Below are 16,580 nucleotides of genomic sequence, written 5' to 3' on the forward strand. Positions count from 1 at the left end.
TAAAGCACACACGGCTAGAGCAGTTTCCTTTTGAATGGTGCAGTTGGATTTGTATATACTAAATGGGGCACTGTATTTGATAATAAGCCTGATGAGGAATAAGTACACAGGTCTCCTGTGATTGCATCTGTCTGCAGAAGAGTACCATTTAAAGCACACAAGGCTAGAGCAGTTTCCTTTTGAATGGTGCAGTTGGATTTGTACATACTAAATGGGGCACTGTATTTGATAATGAACCTGATAAGGAATAAGTACACAGGTCCCTTGCGATTGCATCTGTCTGCAGAGGAGTACCATTTAAAGCACACAAGGCTAGAGCAGTTTCCTTTTGAATGGTGCAGTTGGATTTGTATATACTAAATGGGGCACTGTATTTGATAATGAACCTGATAAGGAATAAGTACACAGGTCTCTTGTGATTGCATCTGTCTGCAGAGGAGTACCATTTAAAGCACACAAGGCTAGAGCACATTCCTTTTGAATGGTGCAGTTGGATTTGTACATACTAAATGGGGCACTGTATTTGATAATGAACCTGATAAGGAATAAGTACACAGGTCTCCTGTGATTGCATCTGCATGCAGAGGAGCACCATTTGCAGCACACAAGGCTAGAGCAGTTTCCTTTTGAATGGTGCAGTTGGATTTGTATATACTAAATGGGGCACTGTATTTGATAATGAGCCTGATAAGGGATAGGTACACAGGTCTCCTGTGATTGCATCTGTCTGCAGAGGAGTACCATTTAAAGCACACAAGGCTAGAGCAGTTTCCTTTTGAATGGTGCAGTTGGATTTGTACATACTAAATGGGGCACTGTATTTGATAATGAACCTGATAAGGAATAAGTACACAGGTCTCCTGTGATTGCATCTGTCTGCAGAGGAGCACCATTTAAAGCACACAAGGCTAGAGCAGTTTCCTTTTGAATGGTGCAGTTGGATTTGTACATACTAAATGGGGCACTGTATTTGATAATGAGCCTGATAAGGGATAGGTACACAGGTCTCCTGTGATTGCATCTGTCTGCAGAGGAGTACCATTTACAGCACACAAGGCTAGAGCAGTTTCCTTTTGAATGGTGCAGTTGGATTTGTACATACTAAATGGGGCACTGTATTTGATAATGAGCCTGATAAGGAATAAGTACACAGGTCCCTTGCGATTGCATCTGTCTGCAGAGGAGTACCATTTAAAGCACACAAGGCTAGAGCAGTTTCCTTTTGAATGGTGCAGTTGGATTTGTACATACTAAATGGGGCACTGTATTTGATAATGAACCTGATAAGGGATAGGTACACAGGTCTCCTGTGATTGCATCTGTCTGCAGAGGAGTACCATTTACAGCACACAAGGCTAGAGCAGTTTCCTTTTGAATGGTGCATTTGTATTTGTACATACTAAATGGGGCACTGTATTTGATAATGAGCCTGATAAGGAATAAGTACACAGGTCTCCTGTGATTGCATCTGCATGCAGAGGAGCACCATTTAAAGCACACAAGGCTAGAGCAGTTTCCTTTTGAATGGTGCAGTTGGATTTGTACACACTAAATGGGGCACTGTATTTGATAATGAGCCTGATAAGGAATAAGTACACAGGTCTCCTGTGATTGCATCTGTCTGCAGAGGAGTACCATTTACAGCACACAAGGCTAGAGCAGTTTCCTTTTGAATGGTGCAGTTGGATTTGTACATACTAAATGGGGCACTGTATTTGATAATGAACCTGATAAGGGATAGGTACACAGGTCTCCTGTGATTGCATCTGTCTGCAGAGGAGTACCATTTACAGCACACAAGGCTAGAGCAGTTTCCTTTTGAATGGTGCAGTTGGATTTGTACATACTAAATGGGGCACTGTATTTGATAATGAACCTGATAAGGGATAGGTACACAGGTCTCCTGTGATTGCATCTGTCTGCAGAGGAGCACCATTTACAGCACACAAGGCTAGAGCAGTTTCCTTTTGAATGGTGCAGTTGGATTTGTATATACTAAATGGGGCACTGTATTTCATAATGAGCCTGATAAGGAATAAGTACACAGGTCTCCTGTGATTGCATCTGTCTGCAGAGGAGCACCATTTAAAGCACACAAGGCTAGAGCAGTTTCCTTTTGAATGGTGCAGTTGGATTTGTACATACTAAATGGGGCACTGTATTTGATAATGAGCCTGATAAGGGATAGGTACACAGGTCTCCTGTGATTGCATCTGTCTGCAGAGGAGTACCATTTACAGCACACAAGGCTAGAGCAGTTTCCTTTTGAATGGTGCAGTTGGATTTGTACATACTAAATGGGGCACTGTATTTGATAATAAGCCTGATAAGGAATAAGTACACAGGTCCCTTGCGATTGCATCTGTCTGCAGAGGAGTACCATTTAAAGCACACAAGGCTAGAGCAGTTTCCTTTTGAACGGTGCAGTTGGATTTGTACATACTAAATGGGGCACTGTATTTGATAATGAACCTGATAAGGGATAGGTACACAGGTCTCCTGTGATTGCATCTGTCTGCAGAGGAGTACCATTTACAGCACACAAGGCTAGAGCAGTTTCCTTTTGAATGGTGCAGTTGGATTTGTACATACTAAATGGGGCACTGTATTTGATAATGAGCCTGATAAGGAATAAGTACACAGGTCTCCTGTGATTGCATCTGCATGCAGAGGAGCACCATTTAAAGCACACAAGGCTAGAGCAGTTTCCTTTTGAATGGTGCAGTTGGATTTGTACACACTAAATGGGGCACTGTATTTGATAATGAGCCTGATAAGGAATAAGTACACAGGTCTCCTGTGATTGCATCTGTCTGCAGAGGAGTACCATTTACAGCACACAAGGCTAGAGCAGTTTCCTTTTGAATGGTGCAGTTGGATTTGTACATACTAAATGGGGCACTGTATTTGATAATGAACCTGATAAGGGATAGGTACACAGGTCTCCTGTGATTGCATCTGTCTGCAGAGGAGTACCATTTACAGCACACAAGGCTAGAGCAGTTTCCTTTTGAATGGTGCAGTTGGATTTGTACATACTAAATGGGGCACTGTATTTGATAATGAACCTGATAAGGGATAGGTACACAGGTCTCCTGTGATTGCATCTGTCTGCAGAGGAGCACCATTTACAGCACACAAGGCTAGAGCAGTTTCCTTTTGAATGGTGCAGTTGGATTTGTATATACTAAATGGGGCACTGTATTTCATAATGAGCCTGATAAGGAATAAGTACACAGGTCTCCTGTGATTGCATCTGTCTGCAGAGGAGTACCATTTAAAGCACACAAGGCTAGAGCAGTTTCCTTTTGCATGGTGCAGTTGGATTTGTACATACTAAATGGGGCACTGTATTTGATAATGAGCCTGATAAGGGATAGGTACACAGGTCTCCTGTGATTGCATCTGTCTGCAGAGGAGCACCATTTACAGCACACAAGGCTAGAGCAGTTTCCTGGCTGAATGCTACTATGCTGTACTTTTTGCTTCTAGCTTCAGACCATTTCTAGTGCATCAGGTATGTATGTATTCCAGCCCTTGCAGGAGCTGTTTATTATCAGTTGATGAGCAAATAACAGTCTGCAGCTTGCAGTCATCAGCTGATGTGGTCAACCACTCTTCTGGGTAATTGATCTGGATGTCTGCAAAATAAATATCAAATAGAAGAGGGCCCATGATTGATCTCTGTGTACTCCACAATGTACAATCTTGCTTTCCGATAGGGTAACAGCAGATTTCAATACTTGAGACCTGTTGGATAGCCAGTTTGACATCTGCCAGACAGTGTAGAGGTTACATTAAATTTCCTTAATTTTTCAATGATAGCAGCATGGGGGACAATGTGAAAAGTCTCGGCCATGTTGAGATATGTAGTATGAACAGAGACGTCACTAACCCCACACAAGAACCTTGCTGCACAACAGACACTGACTCATGTAACAGACACTTGCCTATAATTATTTTTGTAGCCTGTGTCAAGGATACATATCACAAGGAAAACATACCTTTTCTAGTTTTGTGAGGCCAGTTTCTGGGCATAACAAGAACCTCATGTAATGTTGCTAAGGCTTGCTTCAGTATCGTCAAACTAAAAGTTTTGAGAGAGGGAGAATGGGCAACTTCATTGCCTCAGCAAGCAGAACGAGTACCTGCAAAAAAAGAAAAATAATCTCATAACAAATGTATGTTCTTCTAAGCTATGCTCCCTCCAAGGTAATTCCTTAGTTCACTATAAGGAGAATATTGAAAATTGCTCTGTACAGCACTAAATTTAAACCAATGTTATATAATCCAGAAAAATACCTTTGGCTGAGCAATCCTTTTCCTACAGTTCTTAAAATCTACCAGCCCGTATTTCACTCAACATGCATAAAAAAGATGTCTCAAATAAAGCAAAGTGCTGAAAACCTTTAACAGCCTTTTGAGACTTTAAATGCATGTATATAGGCCAGAATAATACTTTATCCATGATCAACAAATGACAACTAAAGAATAAAATGATACAGAATAACAAAGAAGTTGTTCTGCTTTATGAATGCAATGTCTGTACTTATCGATAGTTCAATGACTAATAATGTTGTGATTTTTCTTAAGTGCTCTGATGATTTTTGCATTTGGAATAGTAATAGAAATCCTTAGATTATTTGCAGCATTTCTGAAAACGTGCAGCAACATTTGAAACACTTCTCTTCTTGATTTCCAAATTTGTTATATTTAGTGTTGAGATTGTTTGGAGCATTTGCACAAATTCAGTGGGCAGTTTGTCTAAATATGCTTGACATTTTACAATATGCATATACCCTCATTTATCAACTTGGAGATTATATTGTGTAAAACATTTAGAAGCATTTGTATAAATGCATCAGCATTTGCACGGCATGGCTAAAATGTTTAAATCATTTATATTATTTATGTAAACCTGGGACCATATATTTAAATATATCAAGAACTGAAACAGTCACATAAATACTGGAGGAGGATGTGATGCATTTTTATAAATGAACAATGCATCTGGAAAGTTTGCTTAAGGTCTTAGAACACTACAGAATTTATATCTAGGATGAACTGATGCCATGCATATGATGTGTTTTTCTAAATAATGAGTTCCTGGCCTGGATTATGCTAAACATTTCCAACCCAAGAGAAGACAACTTTAGACTTCTCATAATATTAAACAAAATGTCCATGTGGTATCAGAAAATGTTCTGCACAATATATTAGAAGTAACCTCCTCACACACACACACACACACACACACACACACACACACACACAAATAAAATCAGTAAGATTTAACTTTGCAAGCATTTGTATCACCAGTTTTGAAAGGTCGCTTAATATATCTCTTTGCCATTTGTCTTCTAAACTTAATATAAGCTGATCACCAAAAAAAAAAAAGCCGTAAATGACTACATTAAATTTGCAGTACTATCACACTTACATAGTACCAAAATTGGTTGGATTTGGTGACTATATTACTTAAGTTCTTTGATAATAATATAGCCCCTGTGGACAGGTAGGTATTAGACAATCTGAAAAATAAAGTGCGCTCATATTTTGTATTAAAAAAATAAAGATGACATCATTAGTTTCTGTTGGCCTGTTGCTGTCACATCAGATTTGTGAAACGTCATGCACACATTTTTGATGAAATTTATTCTATTTTGTGCTAAGAAAGATTGCCTATTGGTACTATAGCAGCAAAGCTTTTCAAGTGACCATTACATGACTTTGAATTTCTGCCATCTTACCTACAGATAGACTAGTACAAATAAAAGGAGAATTCTTTGACAGACCACGATTTTGGTGGCAACAGTGTTTACTTTACAATATTGTTAAAATGTTTATTCTTCAAAGGTTGAGGTAAAGAATGAACCCCTGTCTAACAAGTGATTCTCTAACTGATTCAGCTTTCCTAAGTTTCCATTTGTGTTGTGTTTTCCTTCCTTCTAAATTAAATTTATATTACACCAGTCATTTCCTGTGATGCTTATTCATGCTCACCTGAAATAGATGATTGGGTGAAATTTTTACAATTTATGATACATATTCAATAACTGAGCCAGTCTCTATTTCTTGATCTTCTTTAGGGTTGGAAGGCAGAAGCCTATCCTGTCACTCAATGGCACAGGCCAGAGAAAGTAACCCTGGATAAGATGTTAGTCTTTTATAAGATGTAGATGCATGCACCAACACATGCACACAGTCACACACACACACACACACACACACACACACACACACACACACACACACACACACACACACACACACACACATGGAAATAGACACCCCACCCCACCTCACCCACACACAGACAGATATATACAACTACACATACACATTCACAAGGGCACACACACACACACACACACACACACACACACACACACACACACACACACACACACACACACACACACACACTCACACATTTGTACACACTATGTTACACATAAACACACACACACACACACACACACACACACACACACACACACACACACACACACACACACACACACACAAGCTCACACGTACACATGTACACACACACACACACACACACACACACACACACACACACACACACACACAAGTCTCATACAGCCGTGCATATTATATATACAGATACACACGCACACAGACATAGACTCAGACACACAGACACAGACATAGACTGAAAAACACACAGACACACAGACACAAACACACGAGTCTCACACAGCCGTGCATGTTATACATACAGATACAGACACACACAGACACACAGACATAGACTCAAAGATACACGCGCGCGCGCGCGCGCACACACACACACACACACACACACACACACACACACACACACACACACACACACACACATACACACACACACACACACAAACAAACACACTAGGTTATCATTAATTTACCTATGGCACATCCTTTTCATAGAATAAAACCAGGTGATGTGGGCAAACAGAGGACATGAGGAATCTATAGAGAAGCACCACAGTGATGAATTTATCTGAACAATCAGGAACGTACAGTGATAACTGGTATTTGTATACTTCTGACATATTTTGGGCAAAATATGCTGTTTTCTTTGAACTACACTGCAGTGTGAGCTTCAAAACACTTTTTTCTCAACCCAGAGAAATATTCAATTACCAAGTAAGTATTGACACTCATAAGACATTTCTCAAGTTCAGTGTAGAAACTTGCTGGCAAAGTTGATTTGATCTCTAAAAACTTTATAAGCTTACCTATGGTTTAGTCAAGCGTTGAGATGGTAACACTAGAATCAGCTGGAGGGGGGATTACTTAACTTCTGTAGAGGAAGCCACTGTTGTGATTTAGTTCTTTTGTAGTGACAAGGCTGCAGAATCTGATGATGTCCATCAAAAAATACTAAAAAGTGCTATTTCATGGCTAACAAAACTTTATAATGTTGTGTGGAAGCATGGGCAATACTTTTGAACTGGCAAGTTAGAATGGTAGCTTTCATTTACAAAATGGGATAAAGGATGGAGATGTCTATTTACACTTGGGCCATACTTTCCCTGAGAAAGTCTACATCAGGATGTTGGAAAGGATACTTTACAGATAGTCATGTGTTTAATTTATGAAGAATGTGTATTCACTTCTGGATTATATACAGTGCATATGCTCCTGAAGGCAGACCTATACAGTGTTTTAGCAGGAGCTGTGATTTTATACTAATGAGCATATGTACTTGTCAATCAATTGTTTTTAGTTAGAAACTCAATCAAAATCAACCCTAGAATATATAAGTCTGGGGTGTAATAATGAAATATTTGCAAGATGCGTATTGTGATGAGTGTCATAATCATGATCTTGAACTTAGTTCTCATACACCACAGTCTCAGATATTTAATTTATTATACCTCAACCCCCCCAATATATGTAACTTACCTGTAATTATTTATTAGTTTCATAATCCTGTTTCCTATTTATTTCAAAGGTATGAGTTTGGACATTTTTGTTGGTGTAGGCATATGGTTGTAGTAGAATTTTTTTTTTTCAAATCAGAAGGGTGTTGTGATTGAGAATCATTAGCATTTAACTCTTTCCATGATACAACCAGTTTATACATGATGAACAGGAGCTGTAGTCACATGAGCTGCACCAGCACTACCAAATAAGATAGACAGGTGATTGACCTTCATTTTATGGAGAATGTGCACTGCTGTCTTGGGTAATATTAAGTACCTGCCACACCCAAATAAATTCTACAGTGATCAGCTGCAGACCAATGTTACAGGCATTTGTTCACAATGATTTCACCCACCTTTCTCCCATCACAGTGCCCCAGCTTCAGTAAACTTCCATGCAGGAATAGCTTATTCCTGCACGGAAGGGACCGTTCCCGTGCCGCACGGCAGCACGCCATGCATATTCATGAAGGTGTGCTGCCATCCTGTAAAATGGACAATGTTCTGTGTACTAGTGCAGGGGGGTGCCTGAGAGCAGTGCTCTCACAATACACATGCCCCCTGCACACCAGAATTGCCATATGGCAATTTAAATAGAGTGAGAATGCTCGTAACACCCCCAACCCATCAAGGTAAGAAATCTGGACAAAGCCATAAGGGACAATCATCCCTACAAAGCCAGAAAGTTGATAGAATAACAGGTTTAGCATTAGCATGAATTTTTGGCAGGGTATGAAACATACAACGCACACTTCTCAACCCATCAGAGTAAGGAATCTGGACAAAGCCATAAGGGACAATCATTCCTACAAAGCCAGAAAATTGATAGAATAACAGGTTTAGCATTAGCATGAATTTTTGGCAGGGTATGAAACATACAACGCACACTTCTCAACCCATCAGAGTAAGGAATCTGGACAAAGCCATAAGGGACAATCATTCCTACAAAGCCAGAAAATTGATAGAATAACAGGTTTAGCATTAGCATGAATTTTCGTCAGGGTATGAAGTACATAATGCATACCTCCCAACCCATCAGTGTAAGAAATCTGGACAAATACATAAGGGACAATTGTCTCTACAAACCCAGAAATTTGGTAGAATAACAAATTTAGCATTAGCATGGATATTCTGAAGTGTACAAAGTAAAAAACACAACAAATACATTTTTTTCACATATGCAATAAAGTTTAAACGTAGCTGCGCGGTTATGCCCGTTGCTTAGCTATGCTTAGCCCGGCTGAAATGGCACAATAAGTTAAATAGCAATAGACATCCAGCATAAACATAAGTGCAATGGTGTAGCAGTTAGAACATATGCCTTGCATGTAGAAATTCACAGTTTAACCCTCACCAAAGCCATTTCCATTTTGTATGTGTAAACATTACAATTTTAATTTATTTGCATATTTATGTAGGAAGTAACTTATATTTCTCAACCAGAGTAGTGAATTAGGCCCAGATGTGAGGTGGCAGTGTAATTATGTAGTGAAATCCCAATATAAACAAAAGTGCCTCATACAGTATAGTCGCACAAGAATAAATGTAATTAAAGCACATTGGGAGATGTCAGGGAAGGTAAATAAATCTATATTATGCAATGAATGATGAATCAATCCCATACAGGTGGTAGTCCAATAAAAAAAAAAAACATAAGCAATGCTAAGCATTGCAAAGCTATGCTGTGTAAGCATTGGGTACATATGAATACTAAGTAATGAGTAGCCCAGCTAAGTGGATTTGCCCATAGGTAAACAATGCTGAACCTGCCCATTTAAGCACTGCCAACCATAGCTAAGCAGGTTTGCCCGTAGCTTAGCTTAACTCAGCATTTTCAAAACTGTCCAATCATGGCAAAGAGTGGGAAACTGGCTGTATTTAAACCCTGCAGGTGGGAATACAGCTCATTACTGGTTGTAGCTCTCCACTGTAGGCAGTATGGCAGGTGTTGGAGAGGGCTTGCACTTTCGGGTGCAGCACTGGGGCATACATGAGTCCAAGGTCATGGAAGGACTACTGGTAAAAAAAAACATGAGACTGCTGTAGGACCAGTACCAGGGCTCCCAATATAAAGTAGAAGCCTGTGAAAGTCTCACCCATGATCTCACCAGTGCCACTGGTATCCCTCAGATTGGTGAGTAGGTCCAACACCACTATGCTGACTTGAAACAGAGGAAGAGGGAGCTCGTAGAACAGTGGGTCCAAGAGGCAAGACAGATGGGGTGATGTCCCAGCAGTGTGTATGTATTCATAGCAATAACTGTTTACCAAAATCCAGCCTATGTATAGGATGGATAGGTATGCCTAAATGTTTCTCTGTTTTCATTACAGCTCCAGCTGAGTGGGCTGCGAATCAGGAAGCCCATGCCAGTAGTTTGCAAAGGCTCCGTCGCGAGGCTGGTGAATAAAAATCCTGCTTGTAGTAGTCATACCAAATAAATATAAAAGAGTAGAATGTCCCCGGCAGTATAAAAAATGTGTATGGTTTGTACTGAATAAACCAGACAATATGACAGTAATAGTCCCATATAGATCATATTTAAATAAAACTGTAACTGCCTGGCAATAAAGTTCTAAATCCTGGACTGATTGTGTTTACTCTGGTATTGTGTGGCATGACATGTTGCATTCACCAAGATCTAATATCTGAATAGTAATGTTGTGTTAACCACTGTTTCCCACACTGTGATACATAAAAAATATGTCTAGGAATGTCTGTATAAGAATGTTGTAATTACAAGGTCAGATTGTACAACCAAGAGAGACTTAGACAGAAAACACTGAAGAAAGAAATATCAGTTTCTCAATAGTTCACTCTGATGAAACACAAATTGTTGCATTTTTAGCAGACACAGCCATGGTTTGAATCCCAGTAGTGGTAGTAACCTGTATACATAATTTTAACTAGGAGTTTTGGGAATATGTGTAGAAACAGTCAGGTAGTGCTGAACATTCCCCCCACAGGTTTTCCAGATAAAAGAAGCAGAAAGTAGCTATAGCTATAAGATAGTTGAATTATACACTGTGTACAAACATACCACTGCCCAAACCAAGGCCAGAGGGTATTGTAATAATACCTGTAGAGTAATGATAAGAGCAATGATCATTAAAGTTGTGAGTACTGCAAGGATATACAAGTTATTAATTGACATCTCCCCCCCCACTATATCTGCAACAATAATCTAAACATACAAACTAATAGGCATATTTTACACCAAACCTACTGTCCAATGTCCTATTGTTCAACAAATATTGAAATGTGTTTCTATTAATGTTCCATGTTGAAATACTATCATTGGTGGCCTGTTGCTATCAATGTAATCTGCATGTCGGTATAATGGCCGCTGTGGTTCCATATATGCATGTGTTCTGTTTGCTATGCAACTGTTCCAAATCTGTTATTTTGGGTTAATGAAAATATCTATGCATGCTGTTATAACTAATCCTGGATTCTGTTGACTATTGCTAACCCACATATGTTCTAAAACTGCAACACCATAGCACGTTTGGAAAGGCCAGTCCCAGTGGCCCCACCTCTCCACCTCATCTGGTGATGGCACCAGGTCCCAGCACATCTGGACCCTCCTCGGGACCTCCTTGTCTGCTGGTCCTGCACCACCTTCAAGTGGAACTACCTCAGGGGATGAGTCTCATCACCCCCAAAAGCAGGTACATACAGGATAAAGTCAACTGAAGCCAGGTCCGAGGATTGGTGTGTAGTGAGCTCCAAAAGGAGTTTGGAGATCTGCTATACCTGCTAGAGAGCCTTGTGTCTCAATTAGAGGGTCATGCTACCCCTCCTGCTCAGTCCCCAGCACAGCACCTTCAGGCCCATGAAGGTGCAGTGATGACTGCCCGTGGGTGGGGACCTCAGTCCCACTGTTTCCATTTGGGGGCTCATGGGCTTCTGGTTTACAAACACCTCTCCCCATCCAAGGTGTTTACCCTCCACCTGTCATATACTGCCCCTGTATGCTGTCTTGTCTGTTTTCCTACCCAACCTACCTCACTAAATATACCTATTATCCTTCCCCAACATCCCACTCTCACCTTAAAAAAAAAAGGGAAATCCGTTCCCATCAAAATATTTTTCCCCATACATAGCTGTCCATTTCACACACGTGTCCACTGGACACATGTAATCTGGTCTAATTGTCATCACAACACATTACTGTTGTCCTCACCCCTTTTTCTAGGAGTTTGCATGCCCAAATATACCTCCAAATTCAATATATATGCACAGCTGTTGCTGTAGAAGAAATGGACAGCTATGGACCTTCCCTACACCTGTTCTGCACATCCCTAGCTTCTTTCCCTGTTGTCTATCCCTCTGCATGCCTTTCTTTCACCACTTTCCTATCACCCCTTTTTTCCCTTTCTTTTAAAGAAATTAGCATGGGGATAAGCCGGAGTAAGCTCTTTTAAGCAGTAGTAAGCGGGATTAAGACTGTTTTCATGGTGCTAAGCAATGCCTATGCAGATTAAGCACTTTTAAGGCTAACTGTCTGTAAGCATAGTTAACTGGAAGTTAGCATTGCTTACCGCCATGCAAACCCACACAAACTTGCTTACAACTGCTTAAAAGTGCCTTAATCACTGTGTATCCATCAGCCCTTGTTCTGCCTAGCAACAAAACAATCAGCCATTGCAAGTCTTGAATCCAGGACCCTGCACAACATAGCCACAGCAATTTACCACTAAGCCATCTGAGCTGTAGACATGACTGATATTTTTTCAAACATATCATGCAGCACAGTCATTCAACAGTAGGTAAAATGCATTATATATATATGTGTATATATATATATATATATATATATATATATATATATATATATATATATTATATATATATATATATATATATATATATATATATATATATATATATATAGGTATGTAGTGCATTCGGACATCAGATCCACACTCCAAACATCTTACTGCAACAAATCTGACCAAAGGCTGTGTAAATGGGGGTGAAGGGGCCCAAACTATGGACCTCTTGTAATTATTGCCCTTATCCCTTCCTCCACAGCAGAACTGTTCGGCCTTGCAACAAAATAATAAGACCTGCCAAGTCCTGGACCCAGGGCTATGTAAACTATGATCAAAGCAATGTACCATTACACCATCTGAGCCCTACAAAATAGTGATGACATCCCAACGATATCAGTTAGTGCAGTCATCCAACAGCAGGGAAAGGAGTCTGTAGAATCAGTTGGGTAGTCTATATAGGGTCTATATTATAATGTTGACATGTTAAAATGTCGACTTTGACTTGTTCAACATGAAAATGTTGAACTACAAGGTTACCGAACAGCCAAATCACTGATTTCTTTCCAATGGAAAGAATTTGGTTAGCCAAACACCAACGCCACGCAAAAACAGACATAGTTAAGTGGGGGACTGTGCCCCCCACACACCCCCTAACTAAATATTCTTACTCTGAGACCGCACTACAGTCAGGGAAAGGGCAGGTGTAAGAGAACGGACAACTGATTTCTTTCCGTTAAAAAGAAATCGGTGATTTGGCCATTCGGTAACTTTGTAGTTATATGGAGATGCATATATGTGGACAAATATATACATGATACATATACATATATATATATATATATATATATATATATATATATATATATATATATATATGTAGAGAGAGAGAGAGAGATATATCCACATCCATATCCACATATATGCATGCATACATATATATAGAAAGGTTAATAAATACATATATATATATATATATATATATATATATATATATACATAAATATACAGAAATACATGACAGCTACAAGGACATGCAATCAGAGAGTCATGCTCCTGCACACTGGAACTCTAAATCTGGAAACTTACTCATTGGAAGTATTCCTTAAAATGGGGAACAATGACATCTGTGCGGTAACAGAGACCTGGATAAAGGCAGCTGGAAGCACCCCTGCACTACAAGCCTATAATTAATTCCACAACTTTTGGCTGCAGAACGTGGACTGAAGCTCCAAAGGTGGTGGTATTTTCATATTCATAAAGGATGTACTCACCTCCAGAGTAGAAGACCAACATTCTGCATTAAAGATCCTGCAGGCGTAGCTGACATTGGGTAAAACAAGACTCACACTACATGTTCATAAACACTCTTGAAAATATTAGTGTCCAACCTAACACTATCATACTGGTTGACTTCAACTACCTCTCCATTAAGTGGGGAAGCTACACATGTACCGATACCAATGCCCATCACATCAATCTGGTCCTTCCTAACATGGGTGACTGTTCCTCTACACCAATAGTCAACACCTCACTTGTTATATCTGAACACAACGTAATCACCTTTGGAAATCCACAGCCATCCTACCCCCACTGCACAGGTAACCACCATGAAAAGCCTGTCCAAAGTTAACTAAGGCCTCATAACAACAGAGGTGGTTAACCTCAAGGCAGCCTTGCAAATAGAGAATAGTTGCAGGACTGCTGAATCAAACAACAATGCACTATGAACACCACAAATGCATGAATACCACCATACCCAATACAACCAGGACCCTCACCTCCAAAAAAGGAAGCTGGTCTGGTGGTCCCCTACCTTAAAAAACTGTTCAACAGAAGGAGGGAACCGATATGCAATAAGGTGAAGTCTCAATCCAGGAAATAAACCCTTATTAGCCTCAATGAATAGTTGATATCCCTCATGAAATACTACAAAGTTAGCTGTGAGAACTGACTTGGAGCTCATAGTAAACACAACCACAAGACCTCATACAGTTATGTAAAGAATCTCCATGGCATTACCAAGAATTGTTCTGAGCTACTAAACAATGGTACCTCCCAGACTGAGCCAATAAATAATGCCAATATACTAGCTGGCATTTTGAGTGAAAACATTACCCTTCACTCCCTCCCCAAAGGACCAATCACAGTACCAGTACACCTCCAGGCCCCCAGTATTACTGCAGCATAGGTTACAAAATCACTGTCCAAGGCCAAGAATGCAGCTTCTATGGGACCTGAGAATATCTCTGGCTGTGTTTTAAATGAACTACAGAGTGACCTGGCACCTTACCTGTGTGCCCTGTTCAAGCACAGCCTCATCTCAGGCTTTGTCCCTACTGAATTGTGCACTGCTACAGTCACCCCTCTCCACAAACGAGGTGTACTACTGAGAAATACCACCCCAACTGCTTGACAAGTCTGTTATGCAAAGCTATGGAATGCATTATTATGCACCTAATAAACAGGGATATGGGATTCTGTAGACTCAGGATCCCACACAGTTTATCTTTGTGAAGGGTAGGTCATACCTTCTCATTCAACCTGGTCAACCTCTTGCCATCAGTCACCTGAGCTGAGGATGAAAGCAAGGTGACACATACAGCCTACATTGATCTGGCCAAAGCCTTTGATACCATTCCCCAATCACTAAGCTCGGCATCAACCCCTAGATCACTAGGTGGGAACAGAGGCACAAACACAGGGGTAGATTGGACATACTGCTGTCATACATTGAGACAGTTGCAGATGTCACTGGGTTTGTTGTAACATCCTTTATGAGGAATATGATGTCAGTAATACCAATAGATGTGAATATTTACTGACTGCATTCCTCAGAGTCTACAACTGATTTATGAAGGACACCAACTGTCTGATGAACACACAAAACATGACAGGCAGACATGTGGCCAGTCTGTGGACAGCGTGCCAGTGGAGAGGTATATCAGAGACATATCACTGTGAGTCGTGACGTCACACACTAAATGCATGTCCACACAAACCCTGTCAATCTATCAATCCATTATGTGTATAACAGCACTGATGACATAGAATCTGTTCACAAATCTGGTTATATGTCCCCCATGTTGGTTAGCTGTCTCCACGTGTCCTGTCCTGTGATGTATTGACACCCACTGTATGTGAATCTGTAGGCCACCATCTCTGTAATGTCCCTCACACAGGCAAGGAAATGGGGCAAGGCCCACTTTAAGGAATGTCTCATATGTTGGAGCCAGCAGCAGTGTCCAGGCCTACAGCACAATACAGTGTTGGCACCTACATAGTGGTACGACCGTAGCAATGCCTGACATCTGCACATATGTACAGAGGACAGACAGGAAGTAGATAGCCAACAGATTATGCATTAGGATGAATGTTTTGAAAGATACACGTCTGAAACTGAAAGGTATGCCTTACTACATGACAACAGTCCTCAATAACATATCCAAAGAACATAGCAGTCTACAGTTAATATCAACGTATCAGATCAATATCCAATAGGAGATACATATAAACATAAAGCAGCAACACCTAAAACAAGATACGCAGTACTCAGAATTCAGCTTTGCATGCAGGGGTGTATGGTATCAGTACTACAATCTGCAATCTACTCTTGCTTGAAAAAGCACTGTTAAAAGTACTAACGTACTGATACCATATGTGTTAAACTATTTCTGTCAACCAGTGCACTGTAGCTAGTGTAACATGCAAGTGTGACTGCATATAACCTGGGATACTACCCATGTATGAAACAAATCAAAAGAGAAAATATTGTGGCACTACCCATGTATATCCAGGTGTCCCATACAGTATACTCACTTCCCTTGCTACTGTAAAGACAGCACATAAAAGCATATTATGTACAAG

This window comes from Protopterus annectens, chromosome 2.part1 (genome assembly GCF_019279795.1).
Source record: "Protopterus annectens isolate FY-2018-M chromosome 2.part1, PAN1.0, whole genome shotgun sequence".
NCBI classification, from domain to species: domain Eukaryota; kingdom Metazoa; phylum Chordata; order Ceratodontiformes; family Protopteridae; genus Protopterus; species Protopterus annectens.